Genomic DNA, 27,822 nt, shown 5'->3' with positions numbered 1-27,822 from the left:
TTTCTCACTTGAATAGGATAATATAGGTCTTAAGGGAATGTAAAATTCAATTACATTCACATTGGAATACATTTCTGATGGGAAGGCTTGCAGAACCAAATAAATGTAGCCTCTCCATCCCCCACTTGTTACTTTATCAGTCATCATAGTCAAAATGCATCATTTTTCTCTTTCATTGAACTGCATTCATTGACTGATCCAATATTAATATACATAGAAGAAAACCACCCCTCCTCTTCCTCATGTCTTCATCGTCAAAAATATCAAAAAGTTCATTAACCACTTAATAAAATGGCAAAAAAATTGCCTGAAAGTGACTAATAAGGACTTTGTACAGACATCTTTCTGCGAAGCTCAAATGTCACAGTGATTTCAATACATCTAAAATACTCTACAGATGTCTTACTGATTGTGTAGGCAAACAAGTATATAAAGTAATATTCTTTCCAGTCTTTCTGTCCAGCAGCTTTTTTGAGTTTAAAACCAAGTATATTTCCCAACTAAAAAGACTTCAAAACTGCAAGGGCACCCAGTAAATAACAATAGGATAACATGGACTAAAATTTACTAGATAAGACAGATTTTTTTTCTTTATTGCTTATTGGCAAAAATTCAAATACTGTTAAATCCAGATTCTATACTGCTACATTGCAGAGAGGTTTTGTATGGATATGATAACACAGGCTGTCCTTTGTTGCTCCCCTTTTTATTTTTGACTGTAGCAAATGGCCTTATTTCTGTTCTTTGGTCTTACTTCAGAGAACTGAATATTATATTGAAGGCTTTTTTTTTTCTGATTAATGAACATTAGCTACTATCCTGAATAGGGAAGAGGGAGTGAGAAGGATGAGTCACAAGATAATAAGAATGCTGTAACCCAAAGATGAACACTAGATAAATAAGAATATTCAGCTAACTGGAGTGGAAAAAATAGGAGTTTCCACTAGCATCAGAAGTGCTCTAGGATGCTAAATAGCAGATTACTGAAGTCTAAACAGAATACAGGGACACATACAAGTCCTTCTTTCATGGTTTAAGGGTTTATTTGAGCATCTAATTGTACTTCGGGTAAAAAAGGATTTGTTGTTTAAAGAAAAAGGAGTAGGAGGGAAGACACATAGACCAGTTCATTTCATCAGACCAGAACACAGAACTCTCAAAAGACTTCTTGCCTAATGCATAAAGAAATATTTTAGTCAGAGGCTAACCCTGCCTATCACAGGGACTTGATTTAATGCAAACACATTTTGAATTTTGAGCAATTTCCTTTTTGTTTCTTACTATCTCAGAGTTATTAAAGTAAATGAGGACAGCCTAGTTAACGGGAAGCAGGGAAAAAGCTGAAATGGCATACAGAACCCATCCTACCTCACAAGCCAGTCTTGTCCAATAAAAGGTTCTTTTAACATCACCCATATTATTTATAATGCGGTAACCAATGAAAGCTTTATCTACAGACCAAGACATTGCTATGCAATGCACTGGACAACACACAATGATTAAGTTCCTGTTACAAAGTGCTTTACATCTTTATATAACAGATGCAAAGGTAAGCACTAAAATATGGACCTTTCTTTTGTCCTGTAAGGTATAACAATTATTCATAAAAGCTAATCAGATTATCCTCCTCAAATCACAAAATCCTTTGTCTGCTCTGCCAACTCCACCTTCCCAACAACCACCAACAATAAAAACAACCAAATAAAAAAACCACCACACACACTTCACCTCTACACACTCTCTTGGAAGTAAACAAAGTTCTACCTCGTCTGCTAGAGTTCAAAAAAGTGAAAAATGCAGAAATTGTACCATGGATGGTTTTTAATCAGAACAAAGGAACAATTCAGCATGAAAATCTCATGGAGAGGGAGGTAATAGGTCTACCTAATCAGAATTGGAAAAGTAACCAAATAGCAACAAATCAATACATGTTAGCGGGGAGGGGTAAGAAGCAGTTAATCCAGTGGTTTTGGGGCAAATTATTTCCTTTCTACTTCAAGTATAAAAGATTCTTTTGACCCAAAGAGCTGTGGAAGACTTGCACTTTCGTCAGCAAGACGACAGGTCTCAAATCTACCTTGCACAAGTACCTCCTGAAATTCAAAACTATGCTGAAATAGCTGGCAAAGCATTTTCATATTGTGTGCAGATAGTGGTATATGTGCACTATAACTTTCTCGAAATTTCAGCAAAGAAACATGCACTTCATCTTAGATCATGTCAGTTATATTACCAGGAGCCCTCAGTCCCATAGATAATAACAAAAAAAGCATTACAGTTATATACCAGACTAAAGTGGTTCTCTCCTATACTTAATCTTAAGAAAAATTAAATTTTCTTGTTTCATTATTATGAATACAAAATGTTTTAGACAATTAACTTGTTTGGAATGCCCAGTGAGTAGCCTCAGTAACACCACTGAGCTGCTGGATGAAGTCAGAGCAGCAATGGCATTCTTCTGTTTTCGTATCTTGTAGGGATAGGACACTGGGAGCAATTACATCAAAAGTTGTGACACCTGCAATTGACTTTTTTGTCAGTATACCACCATTCTTAGTGTTGCTCAGACATGTATCATAAAGTCATGATCATTCTTTTGGGCAGTTAAAACTAACACTGAAATACTTTTCAGAAAAATTACAATATTTATAAAGCAGGAAAGCTGTATAAAGGCTGTTTTTCTCTATTGCTATATGAAATAAACAGTAGAATATTCAGTGGTATGTGTCTGTATTGCTGAGTTCAGAGGTTAGGTTTCTACAGCTTGTGCTTAATACTGTACTTAACAAAATAAAAAAAAAATATCAGCAATTAGATAAAGAAGATTATCACATCTCTCTAGTTGTGTGATAACATTCACGAGCAAAGGCAAACTAAGATCTTTGGGTTCTTTTAACATCAGTCAGAAGAAGCCCATATGATCCACAGTTTCCACTGGCACAGGGTCCAGAGGAAAATTGTTGAATGTGTTAATTGTGGCACTGCTTGCCCAAATCTTTTAGAAGTTCTGTTAAATAAGTATCTGTTTTGACAGAGGCCTTCTCTTGGAGCTGAAAGAGTTGTATCTAAATTCTTAAATGGAGGTAACGAAACAGGCAGGTATTGTGGGGACAGTCTGTGAGCAGCTTATGCTTCTAAAGTGCTACAAATTCAAAGGAAAATGAAAAAAAAAAAAACAACAAACAGACAATCTGGTTTGGAATCAAACTCTCAACATGAGAGCAAAAAAAATCAAGCCACAATTCAGCATAATAAGCTTTATCCTAAATAGGAATATTAAATTAGGAATACAGGAATTGTCACCAGCTATCACACCAATTCCCTCACATTGCTACCACATCTTAGTTGGTTTGGCCTTATAACTAAGAAAGACACAAAATACTACCTTCTACTTTTACTTTCGTTTCTCTAGTTATTCTTTCCTTATTCCCTAGTACCCCCTGTACTGTCACAGGCCTTAAACACAGATATTAAAGCTAACTCTTACATAAAACTTCTCCCACTTCAAAAACATCTCCCAATTCATAGAAAGTAGAGGCAAAAACATTCCTTCTGCTGTTGCTCCATTAAGTCTTACTAATTCCCTTAGCTAGTATTAGTAGTATGAACGATGCTTATATTTTCAGGAGTTCCTTTCCTGAGAGAATCATTTTATTCAACTGCTAAATGATGTGGAGCATCCTTATTTCTCAGAAAACAAATGAATCCAGGACCTCACTGATCCTAAAGATGTGCTTAAAGCAGCAGTGTTCATCTTGTTGTAAAAAGACAAAGCATTACATATTGGAGACTCTTTAGTGTCTAGGGTTAGAGCTTCAACTGTGGTCTGAGAAAGAAAAATACAGATAGTCTAGCCCACATACTCAAAAAAAACCCCACACACCATCATGCTTCCCAAAAATATCATCTCACCTTCTTTTAAAGTTCTTGTTGATACCTTACTATGAAAAAGAAAAATAAATGGGGTAGTAGTATTTGAGACCACAGCTTCTGTCTGAGTGTAATTATGTCATTTTACTCTTAGGGAGCTGTATTTGCTGGCAATTTTTTCCTGATAGTGTAGATGACAAGAAAGTCTAAAGAGCTTTTCCATAAGATTTTGTGATCTTGCAGAGTGAATTCATGTCAAGACTAGTCTTCCATACTTAACTTATCTGCAATATCTAAGTTATCTATAAAATACCTACTATCAAAAAAATAAAATATATGCAGATAATTGATGACAGCACATCATGATGACTATATTATGCATATTTACTTTGTTGGTGTTGTGGGTTGTACTCAGGCTATGATAAAGATTGTCTTACGTCTTTCTCACCCAAGCAAACATTTAAGTTCTCTCTAATGGTTTACTTGGCTCCAGAGCTCATAGAAATAATTCATTACAATATAGTATATGAAATGCATTTTGGCAAAACTCTTTAAAATATACTAATTATAGGAGCACTGTTAGATAAGGAAGGGAAGAAAAAATCCTTTCAGTAATCTCTAATGTTTTACAGTTCTGCTCAGAAACAAGTAAAGAATTTCTAGAGGACATACTGCTGCTGTTTTTCCCTGTAAATCTTTAGGATCACTCACCATATTAAGGAATTACTTCTCAGAAATCAGCACTACTGTTTTAATGTTACGATAGTCTTTGAGCTTTCTACCACCAGGTAAAGCATTTTAAATTGTTGTCTTGCCTTTCTAAAGCCAGATACCTTAGTTTCTAAGACCTATTTTAAAAGTGACTTTTTTTTTTCCCTGTGAGTAACTTTCTAGCAAAAGATTTGTGCTGTCTTAAGAGCTTCAAAGACTACATCAAAAAGCCATTTTTCAATCAAAAATTGTCAGCAGAGAGCTTTATATCTAATCATAATAGCTTCTTAGGTCTACTTATTTGTTGTTTTGAATTATGTCTATAAGTATTCCATAAGTCAAAAAATGCAGAATGCTCTAGTCACTACTGCCATGTAGCAAAAGACATCCCCAATTATCCCAGCATGTAGTTGAACTTACTTTGCCTTAAGTTTCAAAACAAACTAAAGATCTAGAAAGTTAACCCAAAATAGCCATAAGTTTGCAAAAGAAAAACAGGTGTTTTTTCAGATTTGTACCATTAAGAAAAAAAGTCTACTCATGTAAGGGCAGGAGAAAGATGAGAAACTAAAATGTATCTCACTTGACCTCGGTATTTCAGAATGAGAAGTTGTTTACATTTAACTGTAAATGCATCACACAAATATTTCTCACTTGTAGTATAGTCCCCTTTCACTCACTTTAAAATACAAAACCAGGCAGGCAGGCAGACAAGAGACAAAAAAGTCATTTTGGATTTTTTTTCATGTTTAAAATACAATTCACTCAGGTAGTAAGACTAAGTTTTCTGAGACCCCCTCTTCCTGATAAAAACTTAGTTTTAGGTAAGAGGACTTTGTGCAGCTACAATAAATTCATATATGCAGGTAAACTAGGTCCATGTCAAATTAATTGAGATAGAAATTTTATGAGAATAACCTCTTAGGTAATACAACCCAAGATTACCATCTCATTTGCTCTACTTTTTCTTAGAAATATATATGAGGAAAAATTATTTCTGTAGTCTATTACTATTTATTATGGTAGTGAAGTACAATACAGCTATAATAAAACAGGGAAAGACTGATAAACTTGAGAAGAGTTTTTGTTTGTTTGGAGGATTTTGTTGTATAGAGTCTAATAACTGGGCCATGACCTCTAAGTAATAAATATTACTTCAGGAAAAAATGACTTTTCAGAAAAAATAGCATTGGTACATCACAAATATTTAGGACTTTCATTCCTCCAAATATCATTCTTAAAGTCGCTTTTGAGGCCACATTCTAGGACTTGAGCCTGGATTCTCTAGTCCATCACAGGTAAGGTTCACCTCGCATCACTAAAGCACAAACTGAAAGCAGCTCAGCATTACCCAATGACAACCTATTGCATACTCCTCTTACCCTTTATTACCAAGTTTAAAGAATACTTGTTGGATATTGGGGGAGAAAGCAGGAGAGACTTGAGCACATCCAAAGAGAGGTAAGAAATCAAAAAACTAATGGTGGCATTACACTGAACTATGCTTAATCATCTGCTGGGCAAGGTCAGGCTCAGGTCATAAACTTAAAACTACAAGAAGTCTATTTTTAAGCTGCAAGAGCTAACCTAAAAGATCATGATTTAAAGTACCATGATTCCCCCTCCCCCCTATTTTTTTTCCTTTATTAAAATATTTTGAAAAATTAGTTCTGATAGTTTGGAGATGTCCACAAAGAATTTTATAGCAATGTTTGGGAATAAGCAGGCCTGGTCTATGCACTTTGGGGAAAAAAAAAAAAAAAATCATTAAACTGCACTTTATTTTTTCTGTAAATTAACATAAAAATCATAAAAGCAGAGAAAAATCTGATAGAATAGCATATCTCTTGAAGGAGAATATTTTATCTGCTCATGGAAAATGAAGTTCCTCCATCAGTACTCACATAAGTTTTCAGTTACAATAAATACAATATAAAAGTAGCCCATTGATTTTCAAAATAAAATAAAAATCTATCAATTGCAGTAGATCAATTTAACATTTACGCTTCCACCATCTGCTGTAAATATAGCATTTTTGTTTCTGAAGTTATAAGAGTTGAGGAAGTATTAAATTGCAAAACAAAAAGTTTCAGTCGCTGATCAATTTTCTAATTCTGCTAAGTACATACATTAAGGAATCAAAGAGAAAGCACAAAAAAATCAAAAGGCTTGACCACTAAGATGTATTACAAGCAAAACTGTATCAACTTGGTGAATTTTAATATTATTTAATTTGCTTCCAATACATACATGCTTCTAATCACAAACCCTGATATTGATGGAATAAGACATTATCTGCAATCAAACACTGAAGCAGATACCTTTTCTCCTCTTGCACAGGATCAACTTCTACCACAAAACCCCTCTGCTCACCTCATCTCCTCTGCAGCCCCTCCAGCCACCCCCAGCAAGAGTGGCATCACAACCACAGTAAGTAAATTGGGTCATTTCCTTCCCTTTTTGTTGTCTATCAAAGAAAAGTAGTTTTAACTGTTGTCTTTCAAATATAACAACAGAATCTCTCTTCTTTCAGCCGCAATTACATCTATATTTATCATTTTCTTGTGCTAATAAAGTGAGCCGAATGAAGGGTTGGGGGAAGGAACGTGTACACAGAAACTTTTTTAAGTGTAATCACAATATAAAAGTTTTACAACAGAAAAAAAGAAACAGCTTGGTACTTTGCTAGTTTATCCTGTAGCTGCTAACAGTTGCAATACTGCAAGTCCTGCTAGTTTGGACCCAAATCTAACTTATTGTTATGTCATATACAGCAAAAACAGTGTTTATGATACACCGCACATATTGTGACAATCTTTAGAAGCCATTATCTATATCTACTTTACCACAGACTTACTAGTAAAATAACTTTTTTTTCTGGCATAGTTGAAACAGTTCTTGTGGTTCCAGTACTCAAAGGAAAGCTATATTTTTAGTGAGTTAATAGAATATATAGAAATATGCATGTATTCCTAGGGATTTATGGCAGTTTGGTGAAATTTTAGCTATGCAGGTAGATTAAATAAAAAAAGTTAAAAATAAAAATCAGTGTTGCACATACTTAAGAGCAATAACATATGAGAAATGAACTGGTATTATCAGAAATACTCAAGGTTTTAAACCTATTTCAATAAACCAGTTTGTCTGTTTGGGTAACTCCAAGCTGCTCAAAGAGGAGCCCAAATCCTGTTTCTCAATAACAAATAAAGAATGAACAGAATAATATACTCAGCATGGTGTCTGAAAAACAAGGTTTCTGATCTACTTTTATTAAGACCTACAGTATTATTGAGCACACCATGATTTAAATTAAAAGACAATCTGTAAAGAGGATTATTATCCCACTGTTTCTGTCATAGATTTTTAATGGTCATTTCTTTCCAGACTCCCAAATTCAGTCAAGATAAGAGAACAACTTGATAAATAGTATGTTCAGTTCAGCTGCAGTCCCTCTCTTACATCTCCAGCTTTTTTAATGTGACTGTAGAGAAATAATTTTGACCTCATTGTGTTATAGTACTGGTACCCTAAACCCATGCTTCCCACAGTCGTCCCTTACTGTGTGCAAAAGGCTATGAATAACAACAAAAAGACCAGTAAGGGCAATCACAGCTCTATATGAAAACATGCTACCTTTGGAACAAGGAAAAGGTCAGACATAACCAACCCTAGGACCCAAATTCTGACTTTACAGTGTAAAAGTAACAGGAGTACTACTGCAGATGCTGCCATCACCAGAAACAAAAGGATTTGAGTCCTTTGCCTGCTTACATGGGAGGAAAGATTGGTAATGAGATCAGCACTGAGGCTTTTCTTTCAGACCTGCCAGATTCTTGCTGTCTGAAAAGCACAAGGTCAGAACAAACCAGCTCAAAATGTCTCAGAGACACTGATGCCAGGGGCAAGACAGCATGGGTTATTGTCTGGAGACAGGAGTGAGGCAGATAAACTGTAGTGGAGTACATCAATATCTTTATCTATTAACAAAATAACAAGTCCTATTCAAAGCTTATTTTTCTCCTCCAAGGTGATTCTTGCCCATGTATCCATATGATTAGAAGAGTCATTAAAAGGGAATCATTAAGATCTAAGGTGTACAGTTTGTTTCCAATTCTTAAATCAAATTCAAGATGACTTGGATATTTGAATATCATGTTTATTTACAGTTTCTGGAATTTAAACATACTTATTGAAAAATATATTTATTACCTTCTGATGTTTGTGTGGGGTTTTTTTTGTTGTTTTAGGTTTAGTTTTTGTTGTTTTTTTTGTTTGTTTGTTTGTTTGTTAGTTTTTTTTTTTTTTGTTTACTTACAGGTCTACTTGTAGAGAAATATCGTGTTGGAGCAAGTGTTAGATTTTGATAAGTAAAAGAAGGACTTACATTTTGTGTTCCAGCAAACTTCTGAGAACAGGAGAGGAACAAGCCCACTAGTCAGCAACATGATCTCCCTTTGATACTATTGCTAGCAAGAAATATAGATTTCGAGTATGGCTTAATCAGGTAGGAAAAAACCACTATTTTCCCTTATGAAATATTCATTCTTAAATGGTGGTCAAAGCAAAAAAAGAAAGGCTTCTTGTTAAGTTAGACCAACCTTAAAGTTTTTAGACTTGGTAGATCATAAAAAGAAAGTAGGAAAGCTTACATTCAGAGGGTTATTAATGATCTAAGAAAGCCTGCTCACCAAACTTCTATAGCACTATTAATACAAATGCTTCTGTAGGTAAGATGGAGAAAAAAAAAAGATTAAAAGGGAGAATGGACAGGGGAATGATTTTATACTGTATCTAATGTAAAAACTGAAACTGCATACTAAGATCTTAAAGGACATTTTGTTATTAGCAGTGATGACACTAAATCTGATTTTCTAAGTGTCAGAAAGTGACTGCTAGTTTATATTTCATTTTGTTCATAAATGTTGGCTTTGCTTTACAGTCAGATGTACAGTTAATAAAATACAAAAATGCTTTCCCCCGGTTTCCCATTTTCTTTAACAGCTCTGGATAAATTTGGGTTGCTAATGTTTTAAGCATACGCAAAGTAAATCCTGAGCTGTAATTTTTAAATTAATTTAAATGTCAAGACTCTCTGCTTGTTAGTCAATGAGTAGAGAATTTTCAGTGTTTTAGGTCCAATCTAAACTCTTCAGATGAGTACCTAACACTTTTTAATATTAAAAGGATGAGTGATCAGATCCCTATTTTAGTTCTGTAGGTTCTGCCTACGTCTTTGTCATCTCCCTTTGCTTGAAAGGAATAAAGAGTCGTTCCATGTTCTTTGATCAGATAATTCTTGCTTCTCTGCTCATTTTCTTGATCTCCTACCTAGGAGTTTTGGTGGGGTTTTTTTTATTAAATATGAAGGCTAATCACCTTCAGCTTACAAAAACACACTTCAGTTATGAGCTTATTGTACATCACCACAAAGTAACTGCAGAGAGAACAGACACAAATGTGTTCTGTCTCTGCAGAGGCCTTTTTTTTTTCCCCCTGCCCTACTTGTTTATCACTTGCAAGAAGTCTTCTGCAACAAAGAGATTAAGGGACATAAATAAGCCAGTGTTGAGTAAAATGTAGAAAATATGACTCAGTGACAAGTTTCCCCAAACCAATAAACGCAGCAAAAAAGTAGCTATGGAGTCAAACACCAGGACCGAAAGTTATGCGCATTTAACCACAAGCTGCAATTTACTGCAGACATCCCACATTTTCCTGCAAGCACACACAGAGGCATCCAATTCACCTAAAATTGTCCTTTTACTGCAGAAAATGACAGTTTGATTAACTCTGGCTGAGTGGGTAAGTGCCTCACTTACTGGCCTACGGCCCATTGTATGTCCTGGCTCATTCTCTCTGCTTTCAGTAGCTCCCTTTTGTGAAAGTGAGCTTGAAGAGACATGAGCCTGAGCATGCCAGCTCCTCACTTGAGTGCTCTACCTGCTGCATGACAGAAGCATGCCACCATCTTTGAGACAGAAAATACATCCACTGGGAAAAGAGGAAGAAATACACCCCTTATCCAGTGCTGCCAGGAAGCCCATGGTATGTCCGATTCAGGGCAGGTACATGAAGCCTGCACTTCAGTGGTTATCACACATCAAGGGAGAACCATTATCACTGGGAATACAGACAGGCAGGACGCAGGTCACTTTCTTCCTCTTGCAAAACAGCCATCGAGAGCTCAGTACCAGGCCTATTCCTAATATTTCCAGACTCCTATTTGGGGCTGTAATTTCCCATTCTGTTGCAGTGATTTAATGAAAAATAGCATGTACAAATGTATGCTCTTGTCTTTTTGAGTCTGGCTATTCAGCTTCTTTTCAAATAGGGATCAGAAAGCCACCTCCCAGGACAGGGCATGGGCTGGTCCGCTCCAGAGAGGCACAGGCCCAGCACCCTCCTTTCCCAAACAGCCACATCCTGCTGCCCCAGTGAGACTGGGGACAGTGACTGGGCTCAGCCACAGCCTAACCACCCTCGAGTGCTACTACAGGCCCCAGTCCAGCCCAGAAGGCAGCCCTCGGTCTGGGATGGGGTCAGGTCCAGCTGAGTAGAACCCAGGGCCAGTCAGGGGCTGAATGGCAGCCCCAGGCAGGAAGAGAGGTCTCAGCTGCCTGAGCTCCTCATCAGAGTGCTCATAAGGGAAGGAGTTGACCTTGGGGTCCCCCCAGAAGAAGGCAACATGCTTGGGGTCCTGATGCCAACAAAATAAGTCACTCTCTTCTCCCAAGTAACAAGTGATAGGACAAGAGAAGATGGCCTTAAGTTGTACCAGAGGGAGGTTTAGGATGGATATTAGGAAAAAAAATTGAATATTAGGAAAAAATTCTTCACAGAAAGGGTTGTCAGGAATTGGAACGGGCTGTCCAGGGAAGTGGTGGAGTCACCATCCTTAGAGAGGTTTGAGAGGCGTTTAAATTATGTTCCTAGGGATGTGGTTTAGTGCTAGACTTATGTTATGGTTGGACTTGATGATCCTGAGGGTCTCTTCCAACTGAAATTATTCTATGATTCTATTATATGAAAACACTTATTGTTCCCATCAGAGGACAATTGTCAATAGTACTGTCATGCGTGCTTCTCTGACTACCCCAATTTTATAAATACAAAAAGATAGGTTGCCCTTAATGAAACACCTCTACTCCCAGTATGAATTACAGAGCTTTTTTTTTTCCATTAAAGAAAACAGACATTTTTATATAACTACTAATAAGGGAGAAGAAAGAAGAGGCATCTGTGATACAGAAATCTTGCTTTTCCTCTAGAGTCACAAAATGTTCACAAAATGGAGGCTGCTCACTGCAAACCAATACCTCTAAACCCAGTGTGAGATATTTCACACTGAAACACGACACTGATTTGTCCAAAGATAAGGAAAAAAGCCTCTCTCTTTACATGAGGCAAGCAGTATAAATAATATTTATGTGCAAGAGGCATCATTAGATCTACAAAGATGACAGTTGTATCTTGCAAGAAGTGGATTCATGCATGTTAAAAAAATTAAGCATGACTGAGTCAGCCCAGGGGTAAGGAGGAAGAGGAAGAATGAGTTTTAGAGAGAAATTTTTCCTCCACCGGCCAGATAGACTTAATCTACATGCAACTGATTATAAAAGGTCCACCAAACTGGGTGGCTCTCTAATAGACAGAGCATGTCACAGGGAAAATACTGTAGGAGGACATCAGGGGTGTCCCATTTGGGTTAAACAGGCTAGATGGAAAGGTGGCATCAACAGAGAGGGAGAGGAAGAAGCAGCATCTAGTGACCTGAGGTGAACAGGTTGCCAAAGCTGGACACAGATTTGGCATTTCTTCTGGGTAGCACACAAGGCTCCACAGATTCTCAGTCAAGTGTCTCATGGTTTTACAGTCAGTTACACGGATTCACTATTTAAAGAAACTCTAATTAAAAAAAAAAAAAAATCCAACTTGCAAATGGAAAAATAAAACTGGTTCCAAACAGCAAATTTACTTGTAGAGCTATTCAAAGGATATCATTGTGAGAACTAGCAATGTACTGTGACATTAGTCATACGTATTTATCCTAATTTTGGAAGCTGTTTTCAGCCTCAAACATACTAAAATTCTGATTTTTCTAAGTATGTGTTATTGAGTTCATGCCTGTCTAGGCTCTTGGTGAATGACTTAAATATATCTTAATTTCCCTCTTACTACCTGCAGCAAGTTGAATGAGATGTAAGAGAATGCAGGACACAATGTGACCATCTTGTAGAAGAGTGTCTTCTTTATGGCAACAGAGCTAAAAAAAATCCCAGCCCTAAGATACTTCATTTTTTTCCTCTTGGAAAGAGGGTAAAGAACCAAGATTCATCAGAGCAGATAAAAATAGGGAAAAATAAATACAAATTATTTTAATCAGGTGGGTGGTTAATACTTATTCTAAAATAACAAAATTAAGCTAGGAACTCTGTAAAGTAACTGTTAGGATATTGCAAGAAATTATCGTGTCATTCAGTTTCAGAGAACTTTAGGTTAATAAAATTTTAATACGATCTCTTCCAGGATTCTTTCCACTGACTAAACACTCCCATAAATAAAATTCTATAGGATTAAGTTTTAGAAGTAGAATCTTTATTCCACTAAAATTCTTAGACAGCAGAGCATTTTATACCACAAAGCAAAGAATATTTTTTTTTTTAAGCTTAAATACAGTCAACTAGGAATTACAAATGTGTGAGCCTAAGAAGAACTAAGGGTGCTTTATCCAAATGATCTTGCTTCCTTGCAAAATCCTATTACATCCATCGTGGAACTTCGTAGTGTCATATCTAGTGTTAGTAGAAAGTGAATATCAAACTAGATCTGAGTTTTATAAAATGCAAGTATAGGAGCAGCTCTTATGAGACTTTATAAGTCAGTAGTATAGCAGTTCTGGCAACGGAGGGCCTTTTGAAGTAGAAGCATTATAATCTTCATGGGATAATAAAGCAACAGAAACCTTCAGGAAGGATGATTTCCACACACTCATCAATGACCTCATTAATGTTTAAAAATATGTAAAGGGTGAGTGTCACGAGGATGGAGACAGGCTCTTCTTGCTGACAAACAATGATAAGACAAGTGGTAATGGGTGCAAACTGGAACATAGGGAGTTCCACTTAAATTTGAGAAGAAACTTCTTCTCACTGAGGGTAACAGAACACTGGAACAGGCTGCCCGGGGAGGTTGTGGAGTCTTCTTCTCTGGAGACATTCAAAACCCACCTGGACACATTCCTGTGTAGCCTCATCTAGGTGTTCTTGCTCCGGCAGTGGGATTGGACTAAATGATCTTTTGAGGTCCCTTCCAATCCCTAACATTCTGTGATTCTGTGATACTCTATTTGTGGTTTGTATGCAAGGGAAGAAAGTGGGAGTAAGCTGAAAATGGACTTATACATATTGGTTTCTCAAAGAAAAAAATAATCAAACTAAATATAGTAAAAACAGAAACAAGATTCCATTTTAAGAGCAGCTAAATGGAAAATGCAGGTTAGACAAAAACTTCTCTTGCACTAATAGCCTGTGGAGAGTAAAGAGGAGCAAGACCCCCTTCCTCTTGTGGCACTTCCCATGATTCTTCTGCAGATTCCCCTCCAAACTTCATGACATAACTCACAAACTTGGGGCAAACTCTCAGCTGTTACCAAAACCACTTATATTCAATGCCAACAAAACTGAAGTTCCTACAATAGCAATTATAGCCAATTAATTTGAAGAAGCATCTAGTAGTGAAGGGGTGAGGAGGGAACAGTGAGGACAGGAAATTTAGCCAGAGCCTGTTGGCCATTGAGGTTTTACTGGCAGATTCTTACATGCCTGCTCTCAAAAACCGCATCACACTGACAGCTCCAATTTTTATTACCTATTCAATGAGAGAAGTAACACATCCACATTTACATGTTCAATTCAGGAAGTTCTTATGCAACCACCAGTAAGGGCATACAGCCCTGGTGGCTGTTAGACTCCCACGCTTCAGCCTCATCCATGGGGTTATCATCTCAGACCCACAAAGAGTTACTCTACACTAGCTGCTGCTGCCACACTGAACACAATGGAAGGAAAATGTGGAATTCATTACCTCTCACAGTCACATAGGCAGTTCTGATATGCTTTAGCAGAGTTGGTTAGATTTTTTTTTTCAATTATAAATATCAGGCAGTATTTCTAAATGGCACTTCAATTTCTTTTCAAGAAATAGTACAGCCATGCAAATTCAAATTAAACAGAAATAGTATTTTACTTCTATGTTTGAAGATATATGGATAACCCACTTCAAATGAAGCATTCCCAAACTCCATAATCTGAAATGGCTTACACACTAGTCCTCTTTTTTATATTTAATTGTTTACTCGTCTGTTATTCTGCAGAGTTATCCTGAAAGAACTAAAAAAAGATTCTTTAATGAGACTAAATTTTTGAAAATTAATCTTCAAAATGTACCACCTCATGATTCTACAACAAGCTTAACAGGTTTATTCTCAAACCACCACCTTAGTTTAGCTCTAAACAGAAGTTTCATATATTTCAAATAGATAAGTAATTATAGCTTCCTTTGCTGTTCTTTCTTACCCTCTGCTTCAAACAAGTTAATAAGCCTGAGTCACGTTTGTTTGTTTGTTTGTTTGTTTGTTTTTCTAAACCTCAATTCTGTCATTAAATGCTAAAGAAGTGTTTAATGTATTTGGTCTGGTGTTTCCCTCCACTACCCCTGCCCACATACTGATGACATTTGTCATTTTCTTAGGCAACTAAGGCCACATAGTGAAAGCAATTTTAATAAGCTACAGCCAAGAAAACACAGTGAAAGAACAAAAAATAGAATCTCTGGTACGGAAAACAGAACCACCCCCAAGAAAGGAGTAAAAATGTTCTTCTTCCAGAAACTGTGAATGCTTTAGATTATATAAAATCATGAGCACATATTTTGGGGGTTTTGTCTGTAAAAATCATTGACAATTATACATCTCCTTTTTAATGGATCCAATTTTTTGAAAGATGTCCTGCAAAAATAGGTTACATGAGGGTTTGTTGCTGTCATCTAGATTCTTCAATGAAATTCTTTTTCTATTGTATGCTATAAAGACTGGTACCACAGGACATGTCTGGGTAGGTGTGCGCTACATTTCAGAGACCAGAAGGAACAGCAAAAAGTTAATAAATGCGTGCAATACAAAAGGAAGATGGAACATCCATTTAAAAAGTTATTTCTACTATGCTGAATTGCAAAAATACAAATCATCATTTGGTTATTTTGGAATAGAAAATGTAGTTTATGACTAAGACTAACTGCAAATATCAAAATACCACAGATGAAAACATTTTGGTAGACCAATAAACATATTTTGGAAACTTATATTGTAGTTAATTTTAGCAATTCTGCCTCAGTCAGAAGCACCACTTTGTTTACAAAAATTTAGTAGGTCAAGTATGCAGCATACTTTGGAAAATTCTGTGTAGAACATTTTAATAATAAACTAAACATTTGTCTTACTCTTATTCTAAATAAACACACAAAGACGACATAATCCTTCAGAATTAACCTTTGATTAAATACAAGTACTTACAGCAGAAAAGGACTAGTTTTTCCTCAGCTCATTTTCCTTGCCTAAGGATATTTCTTTGTAGTTTTTCATTTAATTCATTTAATTTAGTTGTTTAGACTCCAAGATGCCTCCAATTTCAAGCTTTTCTGTATAAAAGCGTGCCAAGGAGTAGCCCCCATGCTTCAGTATAAAAACAGTACAGCAAGCAGAGAATTATACCCTGAAAGCCTAAAGTTTCAAAAGTGATTCCTAATATACTCCCCTCTTGGGCTACCACAGATGTCTCTATAGGCATCACAGTGAATATTTCTGAATGGATTTCATCACATTTAAAAATAAACATCTACACTAGAACAGTCACACAGAGGCCAATGAAATTAGGCAAAAAAAATGGCATAGATTAGGTGCTTTTTTTCAAACCAGGCCAGAAACAAAGCCCTTTAACTAAGTGCAGAACAGTAGTAAATCCCCAAATAGCAGTAGAGCCAAGTTATTCTAAGATGATTACAAATATCACTTTTTTTTCAAAATGTCAATAGAATAAATTCAGACAAACCTGCAAAGTTCTCCTTTTTCCACTTCTCCTCACTTTATTTTCTAGTACACTTATATTAATACAGCTATGGACATGCACCTTTCCAATAAATGAACTATAGGAGCTTAACAATAATCTCATATTTCCTTCCATTGCTGCTGAAGCTAGGGTACGTATGCACCTCACCTTATTACACAAGCAGATGTGAAAGCTTATTCTAGTTCTTAGAAGTCTGATTACATACGTGGCACACAGTGAAAGTTAATCAAATCCTTTCCACTAGGTGTAACCTGTGTTATGCTTGACAATAGACTGAAATCAGCAGTACAGAGATGGACTTCCAGAGGCTTATTCTACTAATGATAAGAAACTGTGGTTTATAAGGCAAAAGTGTACTAAAAATACCAAGGAAATTAACTTCAAGAGAGAAAACATTAACTATGAACTCCCTTGGATTTTCTTAGTAAGTGTCAAAACCTCAAAGATCTTGAAACATTGTTTTTTGCATTTAATATTTACAATGCTGTGATAGTATAAATGAGATAATTATGGCGCTTCTGCTACTAAGGCCATGACTCACATAAGCCAAACATCAAGTCATTATTTCTGTCATCCCATTAGAAGGGGCGAGGAGGAGAAAGAAAGGTAAAAGGGAAGGAGAGAAAAATGTAAGCTTTTTACTTTGAGATGCTGCCCATAAAAGCAAAATATCTGTTTCTAATACAAAGCGGTGTGTATCTTATGCAACTGAATTATTGTGGAGAGCTTTTACTGCCCTTGCCCGATTTCTTTTTTCCTCCTTTCATCTTTTGAATGACCAACTCAAGAGACCAATACAACACGCAAGAAGAGGACATAGGAGGGGCACAGTCAAGATGTCAATTTGTGAAGTACCCATCCATGTCTTTCAAATATATGATAGTTCAGCCTAACCTGCAAACCCCTTGAATAAAGACATTTCTAGGACTGTTATGTGGCATCTATTAAAATGTATGGTTTTTTGCTCAAGATGGATCTAACAACATATTGGAAGCATCATAAATGAAAAAAGTACTTTCTGTTGATCACAGTTTTCCAAACACAATTTAGTCTATGTACAAAATTAAAAACAATCTGAAAGAGTTTATGTTTCAGAAAGTGCTCTGACAAATTAATCAGAAATACAATCTTCCCTGTTATGTTGTCTGAATGATGTTCCAGAAAATAAATTAGAAAGTTTACTACTTGTAAATTCAAGGTGATCAAGTCTCCTTTTTCCATCGCTGTGCTAGAAAATATAAAGTGCAGTAGTAGGCTGCAAAATGCATGAAGAAATTCCTCAGTGGCATTAGGTACTGCTAAAGCTTCAAAGCAAGCACTGTGCAATTTTTTGGGCAATGCAATTCAAGAGAAGTATGGAGCAGTCAGGATTGTGTGTGAAGGAAATTTTAAGAAGAGTAACAAGCATGATCAAGGTTGAAAGGAAATTATATTTTTTGGTCTAACAAAGACTGAAGGAAGATGTGATAACAGCTTTTCTATCTTCTATGCATTAAAGTATTAAGTAGTAGAGAATAAATGCTGCTTCATACCCAGTGAAGATAAGGGAAGCAGTAGAGGGTTTAATAGCAACAAGGGACTTTCAGGTGAAGCATATAGCACTACAGATGGCTAAGTACTGGAAGAGATTGCCTATGGAGGCAGCAGAATTTCCTTTATTATATTTAGAACAAGCTAGATAAATATGCATCAGGAATAACACAGGAAGAACTGATTCTGCCTTGGGGCTGAAAGTGAAATGTGACTTCTTTAAGATTTCTTTCAAGTTTGTTTTACAGGATTTCTGTAAGGATTCTTTGCTAGCCAGTCTTCTCAGACCCCAGAAAGCTCCTTTCCTGGATGCACGACAGGTTTCCACTCTTACCCAGATGAGAAACTAAAAATTGACTCAGGCCATGCTGTGCTGAGATGCAAGCAGTTTGCTGGCAAGTCAGCCTTATTAGTGGAAAGTCCTTGGAGAGTTCTGCAGTAGGGCAAGATTTAAAAACTTGAATTTATGGACAGAATTGTCCAATTGTGAATGTGGAGTTGCTGTGTGGTTATCATTAAGTGTTTTTCCTCAAATCACTTGAGGCCCATTTCAGACCACTAATCCTCATTTATAAATCATTTTTATATTAGTAACGTATGTGCCACATGCTCAACTGGATAAGATTGTGTTAGTATTGTTGAGTTTTTTATAGTCATATGGATTCAAGTAATTTTGTCACACACACAAAAAAGATAGCATTGTGCCACATTGGATCACAAATATAATGCACCCAAGACTCACATAATGACTCTTTAGAGAGATATTTACTCCTTGTATTATATTCTCACAGGCGTTCTACACATAATAGCTATAATTATTTCAAAATCTGTCTTTACCTTCACAGCTTTTCGTTGCTTGGAAGCAAGATACCTGGACTACGAGAAAATTTTCTCTGGAACAAATATGAAAAAGCAAGATAAACCTTCCTGAAGAAACCAGAACATAACAAATCCCACTGTCCTTCAAGTGCAAATTTCATGTTTGAAAGAACGTCTGTCTGAAACTTAAAGTGCTAGCAGGGAGATTGGATAAGAAGCATCTTCCAATTTAATTGGGTGCTGTTAATTAGAAGCCAAGACCAAAGTTATCAAACTGGAACAAGTTTAAAGGAGGTCTACTCAAAAGACATGCAGAATATCTATAGACAGACCACCAAGGATATCTGAAGATCGTATATGAACTGTGACAACTTACAAAGGTAGTTAATTACCTAAAAGAAATCACTTCTCTGTGGGTAATTTCGTTTAGATAGAACATCGCACTGTTGTGCACTGTGCTTCCAGCACCCCAAACCACCTCCCAGCAATCTAGTTTGGGCATTTCTACATGGTACTATTTTGTGCTGTATAAATGTATCTTATATGAGCAAGATTCATGTAGCCTAGCAACAGGAAACACAAGAGAAGATATTGCTCTTTAGAGCAGAAGTTGTAGGAGTAGTAATAAAAGAAAAAAAAAAAAAAAATCAAGACCCAACAGGACCAACTCACAGAAGATGAAAGGACAGGAAGAAAAAAACTGAGAGCACACTGCTTGTGAAAAAGCCCCACAAGTTTAACTGCTGTTTAGAAGATAGGTCTTAACCATCAGAAGTGGAAAAGCCTTTCAGTAAGAATGAAGGGGATCAGAAAAAAAATGTTAGTAATTTTAGAAGACTACTCCAAGTGAATTGGTCTAACAGCTTGAATAGAAATGGAAGTTTTAGCACACTGACTGCACATCAGCTGAAGCCTTACTTATAGAGGCCAAGCAGTGATGGGCTAGCCATGAGATAAGAATGGATAAAGTATAAATGCAAAAACAGTTCCTATTGAAGGAGATAAAATATGAAGAGAGGAAGGAACAGAAACACATTACCCACAAATTGCTTGAAAAGTGAACCAAAAATCACACTTCACTGAATAAATTTAGCAACTCGTGTGAGAGGAGGTATATACCTTTTGGAGAAATGGAGAAATGGTGTCTTTCCAAATATCTTTTTTTCCTGGCACACAATACCATCTCCTTGCCCCCATATACTCAACTTTTGGGCATAATACGGTAAATCCAAAAAAGAGTTTGGTTTGTTTTTAAAAAATTGCTGAGATAGGTAATGTTAGGGATAAATAGAAAACTTAAAATGCATTGAAACTGGACATTTATTATGTCATACTAGTACTAGTGGTTCTGGATGTTCAGGATTAGATCAATATTTACCATATTCATAAAAGTCACCACATTAATATATCTTATTTTAGGTTACATCATGGTATCTTTGCTGAACTGAGTCATCAAAGTAAGCTGATTTTTCTTCAAGAAAAAAAAAAAACAAAAACAGCAAAGAGAGCCCTCATAAAACACACTTTCCATTGATATAACTTTTTTTTAATATTCAGTCTTCAGAAGAGCTAAACATTCTGATTTTATTACCCATGGCATTGGACAAATTAAAATCTTTTGCTAAGCATTTTGTTAAAATAACTAGGAGGTATGTCAACAGCAAAGTCAGGGTGTTATAAATGGCAATCAGAGCTTAAAAACACCCAGTACTAAGTTAAATTCTGTTGCTCACTACACATTTTCCTTTCTCAGCCTTTTGTCTAGCTCACTGTCTCTTCCAGCTCTCTGTCATTTCCTGATGTCATTACCTTTCCTTAAAGACTATATCACAAATTTGGAACATTGTTTTTCTTGTATTGACATCAATGACAAGGCTCTTGTAAGCTTTTGAAGGATCTGAAAACTGGCTGAACAACCGTGCCCAGACTGTGATGATCAGTGGAAAAAACATCTACTTTGAGGCCAATAAATTGTATTTCAGTGTCAATATTGGAAGCAACCCTGCTCAACATCCTTGTTAATGATCTGAATGATGGTACAGAGTGTACACCTTCAGCAAGTTTGCTGATGACACAAAACTAAGAGCAGTGCCTGATACACTAGAGGGTTGTGCTGCCATTCAAAGGGACCTTGACAAGCTGCAGAAGTGGACTGATGGAAAGCTCATGAAACTCAGAAAGTATCATGCCTTGCACGTGGGGAGGAACAACCCCCTGCACCAGTATATGCTGCGGGCTGCCCCACTGGAAAGCAGCCTGGCACAAAAGGATCTGGGGGTCCTGATGGATGAGTTGAACACAAGCCAACAACTCATCACTGCCCCAAAGGCAGCCAGTGGTATCCTGGGCTACTTTAGGAGGAATGCTGCCAGCAAGTCAAGGGTGGTGATCCTTCTTATCTGCTCAGCATTGGCAAGACCACAGCTGGAGTGCTGGGTACAGTTCTGACCTCTTCAGTACAAGAGAGATATGAACATAGTAGAGAGAGAAGCCTCAGGCACGAAATTCTTATCAGTGTATATAAATACATGAAGGAAAGATATAGAGAAGATGGAGCCAGGCTCTTGCCAGTGGTGCCTAGTGACAGGGCAAGAGGCGATGTGCACAAACTAAAATACAGGAAATGCTGTCTGAACATCAGGAAACACTTTTATTGTAAAAATGACTATGCACTGGCATGGGACAGACAGATACACTACTACTGGCTGTTTATTTATTTAGTTGATGAGAAGGAAATTGTTAGGCCTCTACTCACAGCTGAACTTAAGCCCTGACTCACAGACCATTTAGATTGCTTATATTCCCTGACAACTCTTTGAAGTATTAGAAGCCGTTTTGAGTCACCTCCACCCACTTCATATGCAATACAGATTCTAAGTCCTTCAAGGCCACTGAAGTTTCAGAAGTTATAGGAATTGACCACTCTATAAATGATGTGACTGTATATTTTTTCCACTATTCAAGCATAAGAAATAGAAATCAGATTAACTTAAGCAAATTTCTTTTTCATTTTATTCTTGCTTCTGCCTCCCATCACTTTTGAGAACCAGTGGTGTAACTTTTCAATCACAGAAAGGAACTCAGGTGATAAAGGTAAGAAGGCTCTGACAAATGCCACTATTCCAGATTGAGAAAACACATACCACATTAAACCAAGAAGAATAATAAGAATATGTCTTCAATAAACATGCTCAGCTTCAGAAATGCTGGTTTAGAGCAAGGAATGTGAAAGGATTCTAACTAAAAAGCATAATGTTACCAATGGCTAATATCTATACTATTGTCCCTAACCAACTGGAAGATTATTGGTTGAGTTCATGAGGAACACCTCTGAAAAATGCTTATTTTGTCAATAGCATAGCATATGTTAACCTATTTTTTTTTTAAGGCTTACCTTTTTCCAGATTCATATAGTACTTACAATTACCATAAACACAGAATGATTTCATAGTTTTTTGTAACCAAGACAAAACAGCCCCAAACAAACTGACAAAACACACACAAAACAGTATAAACAATTTAATACATCACACATTAATACATATTGAACTTTATACTTGTAAAGAACTTAATCTGCCATGACAGCAAGTGCATTTTCAGGGAATTCAGCAATTTTAATGGGAGTTTAGGATACTTATTAAACTGCAGAATAGAACCAAACTAAATGTGACTACTGAGTTTTCCCATCTTTATTTTCACTACATTAACTAGTAAATGTTTATGACAATTTTCACTGGAACAAAGTCCATCAATAATTTAAGAAGAAAAAAGGGTTACTTGTAAAATGAAGGAATTCCTTCTTCTCCAGAAAAGTTTCCCTCCATCTCCCCATCCTAAAGCTAGCATATCACAAAGTGACAGATGAATTTTATGAGGATTGATTCATGCCAGTCTCTGCAGAGTAATTAAATTCAATAAAGTCCTATCAATATCATTTGGTATCAGTTGTCACTTTATATCATGTCTAAATGGTACAGGTGCACATGGAGAGGAACACAAAATACAAGGACAGAGGGTGCTGTTCAACTAAGAGAGGGAACTGGTAAGTCGCCACCTCACCTTAGAAACAGTTGTGAACACCCAAATCACTCCTAAAAGCCTTTTCTCAGATGGCTGCCAAAAGCACAAGTACTTCCAAAATGAGAAGTTATAACTCATTATTCTCTTTTCAAAGGACATGCCTCTCACACTCATTTGCCTGCATATCCAAACCTTATAGATCTTAAGACACTGGAATATGATAAGAGAGAGAGAGAAGACACATAAAAGGAGTAACTGCCATCTTTTCCCTGGACTCAGGCTTAATATAGGCATCTACATGATGGAAGTCATAGGCCTGAAGTCACACTACAGACTTTAGACCCACTCTCCAATCTCCTGGACGAAGTGTTTAAAATAAGAAGCCTATAGGTGAAAAGAACGCAAAACAACAATCTTTTCAAAACTGTCTTTCGAAAGCAACAACAGCATCACCTTTGCATCGTATTCTCTTAGGGATTTTATAAATACTTATATCAAGAGTAATCAATGCTGCAGGCCTCTAGTAGCAGAAATCAATTTGCTTTGACCCCAGCAAGAACACTAAGCAAAAGGAGAAACTAAACCCCATCTCTAGCCTTTGCTTTGTAGCAATTCCGCATTAACTAATTTCAGATAGCTGGAATGAGAAACTTTTCTGGGGGAAAGCTGTCTATGAAAGTGCTTCACCCTTCCCCTGAAATATAATATGCACCCTGCCTGATTAATACAGCTGGACCAGAAATTGATGAGGTGCTTCTCCATTAAAACTGCATGGCCTAGTGGGGAGCATCTGCCCTTTAAGCAGTTGAGAAGCATTCAGTTAAATGAGCAGAAGAAACTACAGCTGCAGGCAGGAAGGCTTATGCATGGATGTTATGAGAATAGAGGGTGGACTAACTTAAAAAAAAAAAAAAAGTCTTTGCATGTGAAAAGTTAATAGTAGGTGCCCAAGAATGGTGTTGGGGTTTTTATTACATTTGAACTTTCAGAGCAGGAAGGGTGGGTGCTGGTAAAAGACAGCTGATAACTCAGAGGCTTTGGTAAGCAGAAGACAGATCAAAAGAAAAGGTGAGACTAAGCTTCAGTTTATAGAGACAGGAGTGGTGGCTCTGTTAAATTTGGTGGAAGTTGAGGAGCTGAGTTTTTTTCACGAGCTATTAGATAGCTCACTCTCACTAATTGTCATGACAGACAGAAGCTAAATACTCTTAAAATTCTGCTGCTAAGTGCCTAACTCTTATGTCCTTTTTTCCTTTCCCACTTCAGAGCAGATCTTCTGACCAAACTGTGATTGGGCCCAGATGCGCAATTGGAATTGGAATTACTTTATTATGCACAATATTCATCTCATAATGAACCATTACTCACCATTTTATATTCTCATATTCCTATCAATGATCTAGAAAAGAAAGGTTTATCTACATCATGTCCATTTCATTTAGGATGTAGCTCTCAAGCTTTAATCTGCAAATCACTGGAGGCACAGAGAGAATTTCTTTGTTTTTTTAAGGAAATCATTGGTCTGTATATAGTGAAGGGTTTTTTTTTTGTTTTTTTTTTTTAGGAGTCATGACTCAGTAATGACTTTTAGAAGTTTTTAGGTGATTTCATGACCAATTAAACTGAAATCCCCATACAGTTTCTTTTTTCCTGTGCTTGGAATATGAGCTCCACATCTGTTGCTGGTAACTTTAGAGTGATTATTCAGCTGTGACTGCAATTTACAGACAGTAGCAAATAAAATAGCAGAGACTAAAGTCAAATGAAAAAGAGAGGTTTGAACTGTGAGATTTCCAGCCAATGGAGGGATTTATTATTAGTAAATGCAAAGCCAAGAAAATGAAAAAACATATACAGAAAGAGGCAAGAAACAAAGCAGCGTCATACTATCATACTTGCTGTAAATTGAAAATTTGCAAGGGAATATTTACCTTTTTTTCTTTGTTCCTTACCTTGTTTCCTTTGTTTGTCAGAAAATTTTCAAAATCCAACACAAGTTTAAAAAAATAAGTAAAGATTCTTCTGCTTTTTATAAAACCTACAGGGGGCAAAATCTACATAAAGTCATGATGCCTTCATTATGATATTATCTATTCTAAGAACCTTCTCAATTATCATTATGATCATCATTAGCATGTTTTATAGCATGTTCATTTGTTTTTCCTCCTTCTGGAATGTTAATCAAAGATTAAATTTACTGTAAATCAATCAAAAAACATTTTCTTCATTTTACATTTAATCACACAGTGTTGTAGTTTATAATAAATTAAATACAAAGATACTGAGTCATTGTTGACTGTTCTTTCAAGAATAATGTGAAAAACTTTGAAGTTTATAGAGCTATTACTTTAAGCATAACCTACAGTTATTTTTAAAATTTATTAACTAGTGTATTTCAAAAAATCTATAATTTCTGCCTCCCCAACTTAATAATACGTTTGCAAACTTAAGAAGCAGTGCACTAGAAAGTTTGTTCTTGTAACCACACAAATATACTTAAAGACCTCCAAATTGAAATGTGGAAGCTAGTTCTTGAACAGTTCCATTTACTAGGGTAAAGGAAAAAAAAAAAGCATTAAAAATCACTTTATTACCAATGTCATTTCAGTTACTCTTCTGGCTGTGTTGTTAGAAATAGTTCATATATTTTTCTTTAATTCATGATCCTACGCTTGAAAAATTTACCAAAACCCAAATATTGTGAATGCTTCTTAAATTGGATGGAAATTCTGGGCTCTCACGTATGCAGGCATTTAGCTGGAATGTGCATAGAAACGTCTTTCATCCATCTTAAATAGTATTGCCATTCTTGTCAACTGTTGTCAGCTCATACTGCTTCAGTACTGCTGCACTTTCCTCTTCATACTGCTGCCATTCTACAGTATGAGGTCCCTCCCACAGGATCCATTCCTTCATGAACTTCTCCACGAGTCCTTTCCATGGGCCACAGTTCTTCAAGGACTATTCTGATGTGGTTCCCCTCCAAAGTGTACAGTCCTTCAGGAACAGACTGCTCTAACGTGGTTCCTCCATGAGCTGCAGTTCCTGCCAGAAAACCTGCTTCTGTGTGGGCCCCTTTCCTGCTAGGAGCCTGCATGGGCTGCAGTTTCTTCCAGGGCTGGATATCTGCTCTACAGTGGTCCTCTTCAGCGGCTGCAGAAAATAACTGCTCTGGCATGGGGTCCTCCAGGGCTGCAGGGGAAACCCTACTCAGATGCTTCCAACACCTCCTCTCCCTCCTCCTTTCACCTCAGGGTTTGAAGGGCTGTTTGTCACAGTTTTCCCCTTGCTTCTCAGTGATGGACAGTGCTTTGCCCTTTCTTACCCAGGCTTTCCCCGGGGCACGGCCATCATAGCTGAGGGGCTCAGCTGTGCCCTGTGGTGGCTCCATTGGAGCCAGCTGGAACCAGCTGTGTCTGGGATTACAAGTACTTCCTCTTTGCTACAGTCTAACTCCAAACTGCAATGCAGCTTTAGCTAAGAAATTGGAAACCAATTCCTAAAACCTTATATTGATGACAAATAAATGATAGGCAAGTCATAACAGAACTACCTGAAACACTTTTGGACAGAAAATCCATGGAAGTGTTCATGTACATACCAATGGAAAGTCAGCTATATTCTAGGCTTCCTGAATCATATGGAAATTCTTGTTCCAGAGACCAGAATAATTTGTGCAGAGAATATTTATGGTATTCCTAATATGTGGATCAAATTGTATAAATATGTGTGATAACCTTGAATCAGATACCTAGCTCTTTTCTGTAATAAAAAAAAAAATATCAGGAAACATAGACCTGAGAAAATAATTTGTAAATATTTGTTATCTTTTATAATTTGCATATGATGATATGCTGATAGACAACCATATAGACTGTGTTAGAAGACAATAAGTAAACAAAAGAGATGGTCATTGAACACTCTGATAGTATGACAACCCGATCAGATGTTAATACTAAAAAGCATTGTACATAGGATATGCACATAGTTCCTAAAAGGCAGAGGTGGAAGGAAAATAGTTTTCATGTTTTGTTCACCTAATCACTTTCTATTCCATTCCATCCCATTCCTATTTTCATAGAATCAGAAAGATGATGGGAAATATTTACACCATTGATCTGCTGAAAATACGAAAGTAAATGCTACCCCCAGGTTTTGCTCATTCCCAGATATCCAAGCTGCAAATCAGAAGTTAATCTACACAAGAATATGGAAGTTTGGACCTTGAGAAGTGAGAGCTTTATGTAAATTCAGAACCATAGCTGGAGTTGAGTGTTTGGTAAATTTAAATCTAAAATGAGAAGTACGTAGGGAAAGGGGAAGAGAAAAAAAAAAAAAAATTAAATTGTGATTGTTTATAATTCTTTTTTCTTGTTTTAGAAAGAGGTTTAGAAAGAAGGAAAGGTCAATATTTCCTTTTGAAAAAAGGTATTAGAGACAAAATCTTAGCCATGGTGTATAAATACTATATTTGACCAGATCTATACAAACCCTTTTGTTCACTAGTAATGGAACAACATGTAGAAGGAAAGGTTTCCACAGCCAACTGGCTAATTTGAGTGATCTGAAGACTTCATATAATGCAGCTTGCATTTCTTCATACTTCAGCATCTTATCATTTGTCAGTGAATGCACTAAGAAGAGTGCAAAAGACAAGACAGAAGCAGACATGACAATGTGCTCTGGCAAAGGAACAAAGGGGTACAATTAGTTAGGATTCAGAGGCTGTTAGTAGAGGCAGCAAGGCAAA

This window comes from Nesoenas mayeri (genome assembly GCF_963082525.1).
Source record: "Nesoenas mayeri genome assembly, chromosome: 1".
Classification (NCBI taxonomy): domain Eukaryota; kingdom Metazoa; phylum Chordata; class Aves; order Columbiformes; family Columbidae; genus Nesoenas; species Nesoenas mayeri.
Note: the sequence above shows the minus strand (reverse complement) of the source record.